Consider the following 20,492-nt stretch of genomic DNA (forward strand, 5'->3'; position numbering starts at 1 on the left):
ACGAGACAGTGTTTCACTCAGTCGAGACATCACCAGTGATGCAGGCACTACGGAATTAGCACATTGATGAACCCTACATTAACATTCCAGAAGAAATCTAATGTGGATGCAGAGCCATCATAGTCCTTCATAAAAAAGCGACACAATTCTAATAAACAAGAGTATAAAGCGGGGACGCGGGATCTCTCCAAAGCTGTTCACGGTGTTTATAGGAAGTGTATAAAGCTCTAGATTAAGAACAGTTAGAGGTAAGAGTTATTGAAGAGTATCTCAATAATCTGTGATTTGCTGATGACTTTGTTTTGAAGAGTAGCTTTGTAACAAATTAAAGCTCATAAATGCCGAACTGAACTTCAGCATAAAGCTAATGTGTTGTGCAAATGTGGAGCATTGTTCGGGTGGTGAAAGTAGTTGTAAAGGCCTATGTTTACTTATGACACCTGGTAACCATGTAGCCGAATCATGAGAGTTGAGTAAATAGATAAAAAAGGATTGACTGGATTGCGCTCGCCAAGCAATCTCGAATAATCAATGTTAATCTACCACTAACCCTCAGGAGGGAGGAATAGAACATCTGTATCCTGCCGGTATTTATCTATGAAGCAAGAACCTGGAGACTTACAAAGAAGGTTCAGCCAATAGTGAGGACGGCATAGCAAGCGATCGTAGGCAAAATCATAGGTGAAACCTTAAGAGAAAAGAACAAACTGGGGTAAATGATATCATAATTGAAATGACGGGAAACAAACGTGCATGGGCCAGCCGCGTAGAGAGTATGCCGGATCACTTCTCGCTATTAAGCGTAACCGAACCAATTCCCAAAGAAGGCCAACGCACAAAGGGGAGACAGGAAGTTAAGCGGGCTGATGAGAATAAAATGTTCGCAGGTATCACGTAGCAGCAGAAAGTACAAAACCAGGTCGATTGCCGGAGCATAGGAGAGGCTTTCGCCCTACAGTGGGTGTAGTCAGCTTAATGATGATTATGATGATGATCTCGAGATGCAACCGACACGATCAGTGCCCGTTGGTGCACCTACAAATGTCATTATTCTAGGATATATACAGGGCGGTTGCGTCTTCCGGTAGAATGCGCCGCTTTTCATGCAGTAGAAAAGGCACTCCATGGAATAGATTAAACAATGAAGCTGCTACGAATTTGCCAGTGGAAGATTCAGAGAGCACTCTCGCTCTCAGGGTTGCCACTGGTGGCTACTTTTTGTCTAGTGGGCGAACTTTAGAGGCCCTTGACATAATGGATTGAATGGACAGCAGCAGCCCTCCAGCTATGGACCCATGCGTACCAGCTACACCGAATGATACACTGCAACCCCAGCAGCATCTGGTAAGTGCGTTTTATCGGCATCTAGAGGTACAAAGGCCAGTAGATTTTGAATAAATAGAACCTAAAGGAACCAGGTTCTTGCTTCAAATCCCGGTGCCGTGCAGTTCCTAACCGGATTAAAAAAAATCCGCGTGTTGATGGAACTGCATTAAGAGGCCTGGGGTGCTGCCTCACCGGTAACCACCGCCGGGAGCGCACTCCCTCACCAGAGAAGTATCGGCCACCCTGGTGCAGTATCTGGCCACTACCCCCCACATGCATACGTAAAATAACTCACGGCCCTCAGTCCCCAGCAGCTGCGAAGCAACTGACCACGGCGGCGGTCAGATCTGCAACGCAGAAGAGGGTGCAAAAAATCTCTGGATCCGGACAGGCCGCCATTGGAACCTGAACTTGGCAACGGTTAACGCTAGAACCTTATCTAGTGAGGGAAGTCTAGCTGTACTATTCGAGGAGCTAGAGGGTGTTAAATGGAACATATTAGGGCTCAGTGAGGTTAGGAGGACAGATGAGGCCTATATGGTGCTACAGAATGGGCACGTCCTTTGCTATCGGGGCTTGGCAGACAGAAGAGAAATGGAAGTGGGGTTCCTAAATCACAGAAACATAGCTGGCAACATAGAGGAATACTATAGGAATAATGAAAAGGTGGTAGGTATTGTAATTAAACTGAATAAAAGATACAAGATGAAGGTAGTAAAGGCTTACGCGCCTACATCCAGCCATGATGACGCTTCAGTTGAAAGCTTCTATGAAGGCATGGAATCGGCAATTAGTAAGGTAAAAACACAGTATACTATAGTGATGGGCGACTTTAATGCAAAGGTAGGGAAGAAGCAGGCTGGAGACCAGGCAGTAGGAGATTATGGCATCGGTACAAGAAACGCCAGAGGAGAGCTACCAGTACAATTGGCAGAACGCAATAATTTACGGATTTTGAATACCTTCTACCGAAAACGAGAAAACCGCAAGTGGACATGGAGAAGCCCTAATGGCGAAAATAAGAACAAAATAGACTTCATATTGAGTGCACACCAGAAATCGTGCAGGATGTGCAAGTGGTTGGCAAGGTACGATGCAGTGACCATAGAATGGTACGGTCTCGATTTCGCCTGGACTTGAAGAAGGAAAGACAGAAACTGATACGCAAGAAACCAATCAATGAGCTAGCACTGAGAGGGAAAGTACAGGAATTCAGAGTGTCGCTTCAGAACAGGTACTCGGCTCTTAGTGAGGAAACCAACCTTAGCGTAGATACAATGAATGATAATCTTACGAGTATTATTACGGAGTATGCAGTGGAAGTTGGAGGCAGGGTAGTTAGACAGGACACTGCAACCTTTCCCAGGAAACGAAGAACCTAATTAAGAAGCGTCAAATCATGAAAGTGTCAAGTACAGCAGACAAAATAAAACTGGTAGAGCTTTCGAAGTTGATTAATAGACCTAAGGTACGCTCTGAAAAACGGAGTAAGCGTCAAAGCAGTGAAGAGGAAACTTGGGATAGGCAAAAGTCGGATGTATGCGCTAAGGGATAAAGAAAGCAAAATAACTACCAATATGGATAGGATAGTTAAAATAGCGAAGGAGATTTACAGAGATCTGTACAGTAGCCGAGACAACCACGACCTTAATACTATAAGAACTAGCAGTAACCCAGATGACACCCCACCAGTAGTGATAGAAGAAGTCAGAAAAGCTTTGGAGAGCATGCAAAGAGGCAAAGCTGCTGGCGAGGATCAGGTAACATCAGATCTGCTGAAAGATCGAGGACAGATTGTGTTAGAAAAGCTAGCCACCCTGTTTACGAGGTGTCTGCTGACGGGAAGGGTACCAGAGTCTTGGAAGAACGCTAACATCATCTTAATAGGAGATGGCAAGGAGAAAGGAGATGACAAGGACTTGAAGAATTACAGGCCGATCAGCTTGCTCTCTGAGGTATACAAGCTATTTACAGAGGTAATTGCTAACAGAGTGAAGAAAACGTTAGAATTCAATCAACCAAAGGAACAAGCAGGATTTCGAACAGGCTACTCAACAATTGACCTCATTTATACTATCAATCAGGTAATAGAGAAATGCTCGGAGTATAACCAACCACTATACATAGCCTTCATAGATTACGAGACGGCGTTTGATTCAGTAGAAATATCTGCCGTCATGCAGACGCTGCGGAATCAGGGCGTAGAAGTAGTATATATAAACATTCTGGAAGAAATCTACAGGGGATCAACTGCTACCATAGTGCTTCATAAAGAAAGCAAAAGAATACCAATCAAGAAGGGTGTAATGCAGGGGGACACAATCTCCCCAATGCTATTTACCGCGTGCTTACAGGAGGTTTTCAGATGCCTAGAATGGGAACAGTTAGAGATAAGTGTTAATGGAGAATACCTTAGTAACCTGCGCTTCGCCGATGACATTGCATTGGTGAGTAACTCAGAGGACGAATTGCAACTCATGATTACGGAGTTAGACAAGTAGAGCAGAAAGGTGGGTCTTAAAATAATCTGCAGAAAACGAAAGTAATGTACAACAACCTCGGAAAGGAGCAGCGCTTCGAGATAGGTAATAGTGCACTTGAAGTTGTGAAAGACTAGGTCTACTTAGGGCAGGTAATAACCGCCGAGCCGAACCATGAGATTGAAGTAACTAGAAGGATAAGAATGGTGTGGAGCACATTCGGCAAGCACTCTCAAATTATGCCAGGTAGATTACCACCATCCCTCAAGAGGAAGGTATATAACAGCTTTATCTTGCCGGTACTTAGCTACGGAGCAGAAACCTGTATACTTACAAGGAGGGTTCAGCTTAAATTGAGGACGACGCAGCGAGCAATGAAAAGAAAAATGGTAGGTGTAACTTTAAGAGACAAGAAGAGAGCAGAGTGGATTAGGAGACAAACGGGGGTTAAGGATATCATAGCTGAAATAAAGAGGAGGAAATGGACATGGGCCGGGCATGTAGCGCATAGACAGGATAACCGCTGGTCATTAAGGGTAACTAACTGGATTCCCAGAGAAGGGAAGCGGGTTAGGGGGAGACAAAAGGTTAGGTGGCCAGAGGAGATTAAGAAGTTTGCGGGTATAAATTGGCAGCAGCAAGCACAGGACCGGGTTAACTGGCGGAACATGGGAGAGGCCTTTGTCCTGAGTGGACGTAGTCAGGCTGATGATGACCACCTAAAATTATGGTTGGCGACATGGCAAATTTTCGACAATTTTCAGTGAGGTCGGGACAAAGATATGCAGTCTTTACTCAAGGTCTTTGAAATATATGGACGACAACATTTTTTATTTTGCTTAGTTTTACAGCCATCAGCAGAAGGCGCACTTATGCGCTATTTAGTAAGTTTGTCTTGTTTCTCACGTGTTCTTCCTAGTTCAACAAGATTCTGGCGCGCTAGTGCGTCCACTGGCAACCTACCAGGAATTTAAGACAGTGGACTGCTTTGCGTTCAGTGAGGCGGTGGTGCATCTTTTTAGGTGCTTCAAGAGCTTTAGGCATCTTCAATGTTTAGCGTCTGAAGTGCCTGAATGGTGGATAGGTCACGTGTTCCGACCGCAGCTCCAACTGTCGTGAATAGCTTGCCGCCGACCTCACTGCTGTAGTATCTTCTCAATTATTATGTTGAGTACAATTTGTTATAACATACTTTTCCGGTTGGCCAAGAAGTCAGGCTTCCTTGGGCAGCCTTCAGAAACTTTCTAGGCGAATTTATAGCGTAACCATGACCACAAAAGAATCTTGCAGCGGCCACTGCGATGGTCACGCAGTACTTTCCAATTTATTTGCGTTGCTTTGTAATCAGGTTATCCATTAATCGGACTCATGATTCTACTGCAGAAAAATTCTGTAAATCTACAGGAGGTCTGAGACATCACCCTTCTCTTATAGCAGCACTGCTTCATTCTCCATTCCCTACAACTGAAACCATCAAAACTTTGTTATGAGGCGCTAGTATTCAGGCTTCTGCTAGTGAATGCATGCCTTTTCTCAGTGCTTTCATGGTAAAGCAGGTGATGAGGCTTGTATTGAAAAATTGCATTATAATTTAAGGTTTATGGATGGTACCGTACTCCGCAAGGCTATACAAAATACGAAATTCTTATAGTTAGGCACACCACACATATGTGCAGTGGTGACTTCTTTGGCAAAGATTGAAGAAAATTGGTGCCTTTTGGCGACATTTCACTCAACGTTAGGAGAATTTAACTCGAAAATCAGTGGGAACCCTGCTCGCTCTGCCAATGGAACAAACTTGCTTCGCATGAAGCAGAAAATGTTATCATGGAAGTGCTCCAAATCTGCCATCGGATGAACATCATAAAGAAGTGACAGCACCAGATATCTCACCAAACACCGCCGCCCCATCATAAGAAGAAAAGTTGAATTCAAAAGCTGGTGGTACTCATCCGAATGTTCAGTCGCTTGAATGTGTATCAGCGTGATCACCAGTCTATCACCTTGCTCGCGGTCAAATGTTTTAAAATTTTGGTCATATGCATACATGTGAAAGACATAAGAATGAAAAAGGTCGGCGTTATCAGCAACCTTCTCGCGTTCCATGTCACATGTTGCTAATTTAATACTACATGTGAGACTGCACTAGCTTGCGTCACACTAAAGCACCATTCGAACCCACACCAATAGAATAGAACCACGTTGTTTTTATGCAGTTGCCTATGAAATTAAAAGTCCGGTGCTGGGCACCATACTTCTCTCGCCTGGTACTTCTGTCGCAACCTTGCCGTAGTCTACAGGAACATGCAAATTCGCGTAACCAAGTATTATTCATCTTACAAATACAAAATAATTGAGGGTGTGATGTTTTATAGGGCATAATTTACTTCCATGTTTTCTCTATACACTGCAATCTTGAATCACGGGCTCTACCGTGGTGATATAGCGGCTAAGTCTCTTAGCTGCTAACCGGTAGGTCGTGGGTTCATATCGCGGTTGCTCATGATGAGTGCTTCATACTTGGGTGACAGATGACCTGTCTCATGTTACGTCCGTGTATTTCGTCATAGGTGGCCTTACACGATGTTTATTTATAAGCCACTTCTCAGCCCATCCATGTATGATGCCATATTTATTACAATGCAATAACATTTTTTCTTCATCAAAAGAGAAGAATTGGGGTGTGAAGAATAATCATCTTTTTATAAGACCTTTTTCAACAAATAAAAATTCTTCATGATTTTCTGAAGTTATTGAAGGTTAAATCGAAAGAAATTTCTTTTACATGAGGACGCTAAAACCTTTCGCAATACTCGTGGTTTCGCAATATTTAAGCAACCTATCGACCAAAGAAGCATTCATTACCTCCAAAAGCTCGGATGCAGCGAACGCGCACAAGAGATGCCTGCAGAAAAATGGCCTTTGACCTGCAAATGCTAAAGCATTCGGATTGCTCAACTCTAGTGGAGGAAAACCGTTCAAAACAACCACAAAAAAAGCACTTTTCGAAACTCTCACAAGAAAGAATTGTTGAATTAAGCACAGCAGCTTTCATAGAATATTTCCCATACAAGAAAGGGCGACGTTACATGAAGTTGACATATAAAAAAAGGAATGCCTCTTTTTCACGCATGGCCATTCACATAACACCCGGACGCCACGATAGTTGACCTGTTGGAGCAAGCGCGTCCACGCGGGACCACAGAGAGTCATCGTGGCTTGCAACCATACGTATTTCAGTAGAATAACATGTAGCGACATAAGCCAAGCCACGCAAAAAAGCGGGACATGAAATGTCACCCAAGAAAATGAGTGAGTAAATGGAACGTGGCAAACATCGCTGCTCTGACGACCTCGTGAATGAAGCAACCGAGAAAGAATAACACGACAGGAAGTTTGAGCAGACAAGGAAGCGGAAGACAGCGTCTCAGGCAGTAGCTGCACTCAAAGAACCAGCTGCGAATACCAGCCCGTTTCGTAGCTGGTTACACTAGCCATGCTTGTCCTAATTCAAATAAAGGCACCACATACCGAGTACATTGTTCGGCATGTGTGTGAGTGGAAAGCACGCAGACACGCAGAAGCACGCAGAAGCACGCAGACACTTAGGTCTCATGAATAGAGACCTAATATCAGCTGCATTTATGAGCACTTGTACGGATGCCGCATACTGTGGATTATATTGCAGCCATGGTTACAGTGTTTCTTGGCATGTTCTCATAATTTCACTTACGTTACCACAGATGCACTAACATCATATAAAGTCAGTTTATAATAGGTTTAGAGATCAAGAAGTTTCAAAAACATCTGTTTCGCTCGGTAAATTTATAGCAATAAACAGTGAGTGAGTGAGTGAGAAAAGGAAAGGCCGGGAGGTTAACCAGATATTGGCATCCGGTTTGCTACCCAGCGCTGGGGGTGGGGAAGTAGGGGCAAGAAAGAGGGGTTAGAGAGAGGGGAAAAAAACGCACGCGCACTCATAAAAAAAAACGAAAACACACACTGGAAGGGCGTCCCAGCTACAACCGTTCAGCAAGGCCGGTCAATCGCAAAAAGCTCAGCAGCGCTTTCAGGGCCCTCTTCTGTGAAGTCGCATCCTGACGATACTGCAGAATTTTCTGCTCCGACAGAGGCTGATCATCTAATTTGTTGAGTTCCCTGCGAAGGCATAGTCGCCACCTACTATACGCTAGGCACTCACAAAGAACATGTTGAATGGTTTCCTCCTTGCCACAGTGGCCACAGGCTGCGGTGTCGGCCATCCCAATGCGGAAAGCGTAGGCGTTGGTAAATGCAACGCCCAACCACAGCCTACATAACAGGGTCTGGTCTGCTCGGCGAAGCCTCGACGGGACTTGAAGACTTAGCGTAGGGTCAAGCGAGTACAGTCGGGCATGCTTGAAGTGCGGCTGATTCCATTGCGATGTGGTTTGCCGGCGAGCAAGTCTGCGGAGCTCTCGTGCAGCATCCGTCCTAGCAAGTGGTAGCCGCAGTTTATGATTTTCTGTGTGGGCTGAGCGGGCAGCTTGATCGGCCCGTTCATTGCCGATGATTCCGCAGTGACTGGGCAACCACTGAAATGTAATTTGGTGCCCTTTCTCAGTCAGGTGGTGTCTAATCTCTGCTATCTCTAGTACCAGCTGCTCGTGTGGTCCACGGCGTAAGGCTGATAGTAGAGACTGCAGTGCCGCCTTCGAGTCGCAGAAAATAGTCCTCTTGCGCGTAGGCTGATCAACTACAAATTGCAACGCGGCACGAAGTGCTGCCAATTCTGCTGCCGTTGATGTTGTTGCGTGAGATGTCTTGAATTTAATTGTCGTGGCCAACCTTGGTATCACTACTGCTCCTGTAGAGCTGTCCGGCTGAACCGATCCGTCAGTGTAGATATGTGTGGAGTCTTGATATTTCTCATACAAGAGAAGTAGTGTGAGCTGTTTAAGAGCCGGTGACGACAAATTGGCCTTTTTCTCGACGCCAGGTATGTTAATAATAATTATTGGTTGAGCGAGGCACCATGGCGGAGTCACAGGTCTAGCGGCAGGAGAGAACGAAGTTGGGATCGACTCACCATGTGCGGTCACTGTTTCGCAGTAAGATGTGCATGGTCGGACCACTGGTAGAGAGGCTAGGTGATGTCGAGGGGTTCGAGCAAGGTGTCATATATGTGTCCTCAGCACTTCCACATTAATGTGGGTCTTGATGAGGTTGTCCTTTGTGATGACGATAGTCGCCGCTGTTGATGCACTTTGGGGCAAGCCTAAACATATCCGGAGTGCTTGAGTCTGGACACTTTGAAGCATTCGTATGCTTGTTTTACTTGTCTTGGTTAACACAGGTAGGCTGTACCGAAGGAATCCAAGGAAAAGAAACCTGTATAGTCGCAACATAGCAGTTGTGGACATTCCCCAGTTCTGTCCAGCGAAGAACTTGAACAAATGACAGATGCCTGCCAATCGCCTTTTCATGTATGATACATGTGAGCTCCATGAGAGGTCTCTGTCAATTATAACACCTAGGAACTTGTATGATCTGAGGTGACGTATTCTTTCATTGTTTATCAGAACGCTGTAGTTATGCATTGGTTTGCGCGTCATTGCCACTAGTGCACATTTATCAGAGGAAATTTCCAGACCTCGTTGACGGAGGTAAAAAGCAACTAGAGTGGCAGCTCTCTGAATTCGCGCTTGCAGCTGTAGACGTGTTACTGCAGACGTCCAAACGCAGATGTCGTCCGCGTACATTGACAATCTGACAGTACTTGGCAGATGCTCATTTAGAGCTATAAGCGTCAGGTTGAATAGTAAAGGGCTAAGTATGCCACCTTGGGGAACACCACGGTGGCTGTAGTGTAGCGAAGTGTCGCCATCCTCGGTTCTCACGAAAAAGGATCGCTCAGAGAGATAGCTGCGTATCCACTGAAACATCCGACCACCCACTCCTACCTCCTTGAGAGCGGTGAGGACAGCTTCATGTGTGACGTTATCGTACGCCCCTTTAACATCAAGAAATAAAGAAGCGCAGAGACGCTTACGGCCTTTTTCGTGCTGCACGTAGGTGACCAGGTCTATGACGCTATCAATTGATGACCGGCCACGGCGAAATCCCGACATAGCGTTCGGGTAGATGTTGTGATGCTCCAGGAACCATTTTAGCCGTCCAAGTACCATCCTCTCCATCACTTTGCCCAAGCAACTAGCCAGTGCAATAGGGCGGTATGATGTGAGCACCAATGGTGACTTGCCAGGCTTCAGTAATGGAACCAAACGGCTGGTCTTCCAGTTAACTGGGAGGGTGCCCTCTCGCCACGAGTCATTGTATATCTCGAGGAGGGCACTCCTCGCACACTCACCAAGGTGACACAGTGCTCTGTATGATATTCCATCAGGCCCGGGTGCTGATGTCCGTCTACACAAAGCCAGTGCTGCTTGAAGCTCGTGAATAGAAAAAAAATTGGTCCATGGGGTGATCGTGTGATGTCGTGCCACCGCGTGAGAGCGTGGAGATGTTGGGATCTGCGAGTTGACCGGATAAGTTGGCACAGAACTCTTCTGCCACTTCGACCTCCGATCTCTGTTGAGAGAGGGCTAGAGCCTTGAATGGAGACCGCTGAATGGGAGATGTCCGGAGCCCTCTTATTGTCCTCCACAAGTGTGATAAAGGCTTGCGAGGATCTAACGAAGCGCAGAAGGCTGCCCAACGTTGTGACTCTAGCTTGTCTATGCGGCGTTGTATCTTCTTCTGAAGACGTCTAGCGATTCGTAAATCGTCGATTGCTTTCGTGCGTCGGTACCTTCGTTCCGCACGCCGTCAGAGAGCCCGAAGTCGTTCTAATTCCACATCAAATTCGGTTACTCTCGAAGAGCATGTGAGGGTGCACACTGTGTCTTGCACTGTGGACTTGATCACCTCTTCTAAGTCAAATGAGGTGTTCTCTTGACAGCGTTCTTCCATGAGAGACTCAAACTTGGTCCAGTCTACTCTTTGGATAGTTTCGCGTACCTTGCAAGGTGATAATCCTCTGATCTTGACATATGTGGGAATGTGGTCGCTCCCATGTGTTTCTATGTCCGCAAACCATCCGGCACATCTGACAAGACCTCGAGAAACAAAAGTCAAGTCAAGGCAACTGCTGTATCCAGGGCCACGTAAAAATGTTGGGCTGCCATCATTTAACAAGCACAGCTCGTTGTCTGAAGCAAACGTTATCAGACTTCTACCCTTTGCGCTGATCTTCGGGCTCCCCCATAGCGTATGGTGGGCGTTGAAGTCTCCGATGATCACCCATGGGCCAGGAGTGGATGATAGCATGTGTCCTAGTCTTCTGTGGTCAAATCTACTTGATGGCGACAGGTATGCACCGACAACAGTGACAGTAAGACCCCTTTTCTTGACTGTTAAGCATATATATTGGTTATCGTTGTCAGGTGGTACAGGCCGAATAATGTAGGTCAGGTCACGTCGAATAAACAGCAGGACCTTGCTGTTTCCACTATAACAAGCCGACATAAAGGATTCGTATCCGGAGAGTCTAATAGCGCTCGATAAATTTGGCTCGCAGATGACGATGATGGGAAACATATTAGTGAAAACGAACCGACGGAAATCTGCAATGCGTGATTTCAGTCCCCGTGCATTCCACTGAAAAATTGTTGCTTTTTTGACCTCTTCCCTGAAAGACAGTGGCTGGTGGGCCATTATCTACTCAAGAGCCGCCAGTACTGGACTCAGAGCGTCCAGAACTTGAAGTGCACTTTTGGCTGACGTTGTGCGCATGTTGTTTAACACAGTGCGAATGGCATTAATTATGGGTCGTAGAAGAGCAATCACTTGCTTATCCAAGTTCCGCTGCTCCTCTGTTGTCGCAGCTTGCTCTGATGAATGCGGCTTCTGATGTGGTTCTTCCACAAGTTGAGTGCACGTAAGTGGCGGCCAATCTTCAGTAGAGAGATATCTACTTGTTTTCTGTTTTCCATCGTCTGCGTTCGCCGCGGTGTACCCTGCAGCGGGCGCCGTTCCCAGATGCGTTGGCTTACTTCTTGTAGTTGACTGCGTTCTTCGCGAAGATCTTCGACGGTGACGTCGTCGTCTTCGCCGGACTTCTTCCGCGGCCTCTTTGTGGGTAGAGCTGTCTCGCACCATTTGTCTAAGAATAGTAAACTCCTTCTTTATGCGTGGACAGTCTTTGGAAGATGCACTGTGGGCACCTTGACAATTAGGGCACTTTAGTATGGCTGCGCTGCATTTGTCCTCGGTATGTGGTTCTGAGCATCGGGGGCACACTTCGGAGTTCCTGCACGCTTCCTGCACATGGCCGATCTTCTGGCACTTATGACATCGCATAGGTTTTGGAATAAATGGTTGGACCTGGTGACGAAAGTGGCCATTCTTCACATGGGAGGGGAGACAGTCCCCTTTGAACGTAATTCTCACATAATGTGAGTTACCAAGGCGACTGACATTCACAATGACGTTATCTTCATTTGCCGGTTTTATTAAATAAGCACTGAAAGATCCGATTCTGGAATTTCAGTGGCGATGTCATAAATTACTCCTGTTGACGTGGTGCTATCAGCTGGTATTATAGACTTGACATTGATGTTACCCAGTTGCGTTAGTTTCTGAAGCGCGTTTAGCGCACGTGGGTTCAGCACATCGATTGCCAAGATGTTCTTTTTTGCGTTTAGACGTATTTCTTTGATCTGATTTGGCGTAATATTCTCGAGATACACAGAGAGCGCTTGCCTGTTCAGCCCGCGTAGACTGTCGGTAGCCTTCAGTGGCACAAACAGGATAGAGTGAGGCCATCGCTGAGGGGCAGTTTTCACGGTAGTCGTGCTTGATGCCGAAGATGCATTGACGATCTGTCGTTTAGCCTCGCGGTACAGGACGGGTTGGAAGCCGTCGTCCGAGGACTCGTCGCTTGATGCGGAGTATAGCTCAGTGTCCTCACTCTCACTGGACGCGTTTCCTCGCTTCCTCGAAGCAGTCCCAGCGGTCGAACCGGACTCGGACGGTGCCCCGTGAGGTTGAACATCCATCACCACGATATATGGGGCGATATACCCCACAACTGCGGCGAAAAAACCAGAAAAGCACAAAGACGAGCAAGATGTGTTCCGTAAACGAATCACTTCGTCTTCTTCTCCGCAATAAACAGACTCTTCATCCAGGTGTAGTCTCTAGCTTCAGTGTTATTACCTGGCTCGGCGTTTCGAGACCATTTCGGTGGCTTTACTGAGATGAAGCTGCTCTGCCGGCTCCAAAGCTAGCGCTTCCTTATGTTGTCTTCATAGTGGTTGTCTCGCTGTATTTATATACACAATTTAGCGATGACGATGTACCGATCCCGGAGGGGGGGAGTATGAGCATGTTCTCGCCATTGCCAGCAAAATTGCGCCAATAGCGTGTGGCTCACTCGTGCACTTTGCTCTATAGTGAGTGGTACCCTCCATGCACGCGCACACGCTTATCTTGCAGTGCCGGGGAAATGTACGTCTTGGGTTATCACCTCAAGAATTGCGTGGCAGTTACAGGGCACACAAAGGTCATTTTGCTCAATGAAGTCTCTGTGTTTGTGAAAAAAGTGCGTTTCTCATACACTGTGAAGTGACAACTGGGACACAAGCTAATTCAAGCTCATCCTGTGTACACGTATGCGTATACGTTTCGTGCGTATTGTGTTTGAGCAGCGCAATGAGTGTTCAGTGGTGAACGTTGTTAGCTCGCGCTTCTTCCTTATGTGTACTTTCTGTGGGTTTTTTTGTGTTAAGCAGCGCACTGCACGTTTACATGCCGGTGCCGTTCTTTGCGTCATATTCAGACTTGTTGCTATAGCGGACATTGCTTCGCCCTTGCGGCGAAACTATGTGTTTTTTTTATTCTATCGGTATTTGGCCACAAATGGATATCAGATTGGTGGCGCAGCGATTTTTGTCTGCGCCTGCGAACGTGTAGAGAATAAGTGTTTCACGATGTGGGTACGTCACTTTTAGCAAAAAAAAATGGTCCCGATGCCTTTGTTCACTTTCAAGTATACCTCACTTATTCGACACATTCGCAGCGTGTCAGAAAACACTGCCACACTTTTTACTTTCCATAGCAAGGTTTCTGACAATCAGCCTCAGCAATAACTTGAGCTCGCACTTATAGCTCTCTTTACGCTTCCTTTCAATTGTATGAGAACTGTATTACGCAGAATATGAGTTATAGCAAGTCTGCCAAACATTTTCGCAGCATCAATTGTTTGTACGCGCACATGGACAAAAGATCGTCCGAACACCTTTTATTACTTATCGTGAAATAAACCACCAAACTTAAATTTAGCAGCAGAGAAGTTCTTGGTAAACTTATTGCAAATAAAGTTCTCATAAAAACATCCGGCAATTGCCACGTACCTTGCTAATCAATGTCATGCGAAGCACGTGGAGGGGGCTCACTGTTACCTCTTTCATTATTCTCTTTTTTTCTCTGTCGCTCTCTTTTATAATTACTCTGAAAGATCGAGAAATGACATTGGTAATATAAATACGAGAGCGTTCAGAAAAAGGCAACATCGAGAGATTTGTCTCATTTAAAGCAAATAATAAAAATTGGGGTACCAGAAAAATTCAAACCCAAGCATTCTGTCTGGCAATCAAGTGCGCTACTACAAAGTCATACCATCTTTAAGGACTTTTTGGGAAAAATACCTTATTCAGGTGCCATCTTGGTGTGCAGTGCTAGCTGCGTAATTTTATAAACGCTGCATGTATACTCTCATGATAACAGGCGCCACGTTAGGTTGACATCCATTCCTGTAAGGTGCCATCCCCTCAAGTTGATTGCTTTTGGCAAAAACATTAAAAACCATAAGCAACTGGTTATACAAACATTTGCGACAGGTAAAATATTTATGGGCGTACAAAATTTTTCAAACACTTATTACCAGTTGGTAACGTTCGTTCAATTAAAAAAATTACAACACTGTCACTTTCCCGCTGTGTGTTTAACGTAACATCGATTTCCAAGGTACATGCGATCTGCTGAAGTATTTTCGCAAGTATAGCTGCCTTACTAAAGTCCAGCTTTTTATAGGCTCAGTAGCAGTACACAAAGCATCAGACGTGCGTAAATCAGGCAAATATACATTCTAATGCTAGCCGATCGAGAAGAGAAAATCTATGACGTTCCTGTGGACCTATGAGTGTTGCGTTCAACGTGTGCGACATCTTTCGGCCTTGTATATAGGTTCAACTTCAAGGAAGAAATTGGAGCTCTACAACTTCATTCTAATGACCTATTTATATGTGTATATGTAATTGCGCACTTGAAGTTTTATTTTTACAAGTTGTCGCCAAAGGTTATTTTCAGAGAATTCGTGTTCGAACAACTGATTATATCGCATATTCAACAAGGCAAAGTATATCAATATTGCAAACAGTAAAACAGTAGGCCGACGCTACTGTTGAGACCGTGGTCTGTTTGGTATCACAATCTTGGTGAAAGAATACCCGCACCGCCCCCCCTCCCAAAAAAATGAAGAAAAGCGAGACGGGAGCTGACTGCGATCGCGCATCATTTTTTTTCGGAAGTACGAATTGAATTGGCGATATCAGTATTTCATATCACGAGAACTTCTGACTGGCTGGAGAATTACAGTTTTTAGAAAGTCGTTCATTCAAACAAACGTCATTCATAACTACTTTGCGAATTCATTCTGACGACATATATACCCGAATTGATCAATAGTGGTGTCTTTCATACAACCACACGCACACTACTCTGAGAACTTGTGTGCAAGCTCATCTTTTTGCGCTCTCACTTCAGAGGCGAACATGGTACGTTAGAGTACATCAAACTCGGTCTTCATTAGTAATGGCTTCACTCTTCTTCAAAAGTAATTTATTATCTGTCCATGCCCCAAAATGATTCTAAGAGAGAAAGGAAGAGAAAAGTTAGCCCCATAACTGTCTGCATCACAGTGCGATACCTCAACAGTAGGTCACAGGGGATGGGGGTGAAAAGGAATTAAAAGGATAGAAGTAAAGATGTAGAGAAAGAGAGATGCGCTAGGCCAGCGAGCGAGGACATATAGAGGGGATAGGAGAGATAGGAAACATGGAAACATAGTCACAGAAGTTCGACGACGGGGCACCACTTGCGGGAGCTCTTGTCGGCGTCAGGAGACAGCGTAAGGCAAGTCCAGTAGGTCAGAGCTGCGCTGTAGTCAAAGATCGGCGTCAGGAGATGACGTAGGGCCAGCCCAGTCGGCCAGAGCTACGCTGATGTCGGATATCGCGAGGGCACAATCGGTCGGCACGGAATACAGCGAACGAGTCCACTGTCCATGCCGCCCTTTCTAGTTTTATTCGCTGTTACACATGTTCAACAATTTTTGCTATGTAGTGTAGAAGAGTTACAATGTAGGCTGCTGAAAAAAGTGGTTGCTTCGTGCATGCATAGCTGAATTTCGCCAAGCTTTTATGCCTTCTCTACACAGGTAGTCTAGCACAACACAGCTTCACGCAAAAGACAACAGAGTTGAAATTCGTTCTAAGTCCCCTTGCTTAAAGTCATGCTAGCAGCTGCATTGTTATATTTATGTCACCATAGAGATTGAAAGAAATGTTTTTTAAATTGGTTTTTGATCTTTCGAGAGCAAGTAATTGCTTCTTTTGTGCATATACTTTTTGTTAACATAACGCTAATTTTACTTTTTTGTTCCTTACCTGACGTACCATTTGTGATATTGAAACAAAAGGCAACGTTTGTCGCAATGGCCACCTGTTGCAAATAATAACTTATAACGAGCCCTGCCGACGGGGCTAAAGCTGAAATCAGCCTGCCTCCGAAATAACCACGCGAGTCTGTTATCCCCATTTTGCTTTTCTTGCAGACGTTATTCGTTGCGCCCACTGTTGACATTCCCATCCAAGGCTCTTACACTACTGCTAAGGTTAGATTCGGCACTGTGAAAAGTAGGATCACATTCAGCTTACACCTTCGTGATCTGCCTGCCGCATAACAGGCATTTCTTAGTCATGTGTTAGATTCCTGTGATATTTATATCCAGTTCACTAACGTATTGAATGGAGCACCGCTCATGATTTAGTAATAGCAGCCACTTCAATTGGTCCGTTCCACGTGTTGCACGCGTCAAGTGGAACATAATGGTGCTGCACAATACAAGCGAAACTGTCTTAGAGGGACCTACGAAAAAGAGAAAGTAGTGTCGCAGATCACGACAACGAAGGAAGGGTCAACAGCAGAATCCGCAAAGCTTAGCTTGGCTTCCAACTCCCCTTACGCTGCTGCTGCTGGTGCTTCTCGATGCTCTTTCATCTAAGACGCCGGAAATTGCTCCATTAGTTCCAAAATGAGAAACCACAACCTGGTAAGCATCGGTGAGCCACACCTCGGTGCATCGTGTGCGCTGTCCCATCGCATCTCGATAATAGAAGGAGGCACTCCCGATGCAGACCACGTTTGACATGCGTCAAGCTGCGGAAGTAATGCCACCAGCTTACGCGCCGATATATAAGGCCTGCGACACAGAAGTAGAGATAACGCAACTTGGAATGCTACATGCAACATCCCAAGGTTCATATATGAGGAAAAGTTTACACATTGGACTGCTTCATACGGCTAATATTTATCAATTGCGGCACGAACAAAACATTTTAACGTCCACAAATGCTTGCTCGTAGTGAACAAACATTTGTCTGTCATGAAACGCTTTCCTTCCGTCATTCGTGGCACACACTCGCACACCAAGACCCATGGAATGCGAACGTGGTCACACCAGTTGACAGTTCCTTGCAACACAGGAATGACGATAACAATATTTTAAACAATTTACGCGATTGTTTTATGAAGCTTATGCTGTAGGCCTTGCGGGGCAGCTTTGGGTAGCATTGTCGTTGATGACTATATCAGCGCAGGGAATGATTGAAATTCAACGTTGGAGTCACAAGTAAACCCTGACGCAGTGCATGGCAGAAACAAAATCACTCATAGAGCTGCGTCAATGGTTCTAAGTGCTATAATGAGCCCATTCTTCGACAACGCAAACAGTGGTTGCAGTGCTCGCTATCGACGTTTGTAGCTATTCAATAAACATTTTATATTCCCTCCCCTGTCTCGCCAGGGTATAGGAACTAATTTATGAACTCGGAAATTAGGGAAAACACTGCTTCTTATAACGTCGATGCAATCGCATCGTTTTGACTAGATAATTTAAGTACAATGGGCATCTTTCCCCTGAGTTGTGTATCGATGTCACATTCAATTATAGGACACTCGTTTCGTTGTGTATGTAGTCGAGCTTCATACCTCCATGATAAGTGCAATCGCCAGAGATGGTGAGGGACCAGGAGACCTCCCACTTCCAAATAGCGTCTCCCTCCAATAAACGCAATGCTCAAAATAGGTTCTTACTGAAATGGTTAATGCCTTCGGCCCACGTCCTCCCATAACCGAAACGCCTGGAAAATAACACTTCGCTTGGTCTTAGCAACGATATACACATAACCACTTAATGTGCACCAAATTTTGGGCTATCTCATGACGCTTGAATCCAAGCAATGAAGTGTATGACATAGGTGCTTAATCAGCTACTTTTTCACATAACATGAAATCCCAGAATGCGTCAAATATGCAGATTTTTCCCATATTAAGATAACATATAATATAATACTTTTTTTCAAATGAATGCTTTTTCAGTTATCTTGAACTCTCGTAAGGAAGATAAACATTCCTGTGTTGGGATATGCAATATCGAGAACCTGTAGACATGTACACATTATTTCTGCTAGCAACAGAAGTTCGTCATAATTACTAGATCTGCAATCTTAGCGAGTACGACAGCACCATAAAAAAAGAAAAAATGCTATATGAGTAGAACAGTGGCCTGTGCTTTGAAAATGTACAACGATGGCATGAAAAGCAAGCCTATTCCAATTGTTCCGTTTTCTTCATTACCACTAATTTTTGCCCACCAGTACTTTATGCATAACATATATACCCTCAGCTACAAGACGTAGAACTGATACTGAGAAATTACAAGCAGGCACTAAGGTAAAAATATTGAAGTTGAAAGATAAAATTAACACAGCCACAACGCCTAAAGACTTACCTCACGAATGTTGCTGATTTACCCTGATATTTACCACTGGTTTCCTATTTAATTGTTGTAAAACTCGCTTAGTGATTTTCGGCTAATAGAAAAGGGTGAGTTTGCATGCTAGCGCAATATGTTAGAGTACCAGAAATAAAAGACATGACAAAAAGCGTATAAAGTAGGAGCATATTGACTAGCTCAGTTTGTTTTTAAAAGGCCAAAAAATTGTCACTGATGTCAGATGAAACAACAAAGATTTATAATTAAAATGCGTCAATAAAAAACGAATGTAAAATGATCACGCTGTTTGATTTCCAGGCGCTGATTGTAAGTATGCCGAAAGTGAGACCCTATTTACTTTTCCCAGCAAGACCACCTTTCCTACGAAGTCGAAAGAGATTTCAGCATTTCAACTTTTTTGTTTTACGTAAAGACCACCACTTCTTTTTTTTTCAGCCATTTCGTTCATAGCTATGTTTTATTATTCTTCTATTCACTTACGAGGCCACCATGAACAACACGTGATACATTAAAAACAACTTCGCTGCCAACTTTGTTCTTCTGTTGGCGCTATTCCAGACAATCTCTGCATCTGCTAAATTAGCTTCCAAGTTTTCACTTGGTGGAATAAACTTGCTGATATCACTGAATGTCCTACGCGTGGAACAGATAAAAAGTATTCTTGTGCCTTCACAACCGAACTCTTCAATAAATGAATGGTGTAAAAATGTTTAAGCGAATAACGTCGATCTAACTATTTTGTCTAATGTTCCTTCAGTGTTCAATTTTGTTTCAAGAAAATCCACAATTTCTCAAGCTATCGAAATACTGTAAAACTGCCCCATTATGAACCCCTTGTCCTTTTTTTATTATCAAGAGTGTTAACGAATGTCACTTATTGTATAGTCAGAGCATTTGACCTATTATTTTAATTTATATTTTAAATTACCAAGAGTGAACGTACCACTGTAGCCAAATGGTACTTGATTGTTCCCGACATGCGTTCAATGTTTGCATGTGTCGTTTGCATATGCGAATTTTTTTTGTATGTTACCACTCGCTAGTGTACGTCAGTGCAGTATGGCGGGTTATGTAATTGTAGTCAGTTTACCGATAGTGTCTCTATGAACATTGTCATAGCGCGAGGCCTGTCGAGTTGACATACCTTTAAGGGGTATTGAGGGCGTATACCAACTATTATAACGCTTATGGGTGTGTCCCTGGATAGTAAGGTAATAACAGAAAACAACGCTGCTTATTACACTTTTCATTAACTGGTGTAACACGAAATTGAAACATGTCTTCACAGAGATTTTTGAGATGCAACACAGGCACTGATCAAGTCCGAAGATGATATAACGCTTACAGTGCATTCTTCTGAAGGAATTATTTCTGCAGGAACAATTTTGAGTCACGCGAGGAACGCAAACAGCTCAAAAGTTGCAACGCACACTACAATCAGAAATCCCACACAAAATGAGCCTACACAGGAAGATCGTTGACTACGAACTGTCACAGCTTGTCACCATAAGCGCATTGTTCAGATAGAAAGAAGAACGCACGAAAGAAACGCTCATGCATAGACAGGA

This window comes from Rhipicephalus microplus, chromosome 1, assembly GCF_043290135.1.
Source record: "Rhipicephalus microplus isolate Deutch F79 chromosome 1, USDA_Rmic, whole genome shotgun sequence".
In the NCBI taxonomy this organism is placed as follows: domain Eukaryota; kingdom Metazoa; phylum Arthropoda; class Arachnida; order Ixodida; family Ixodidae; genus Rhipicephalus; species Rhipicephalus microplus.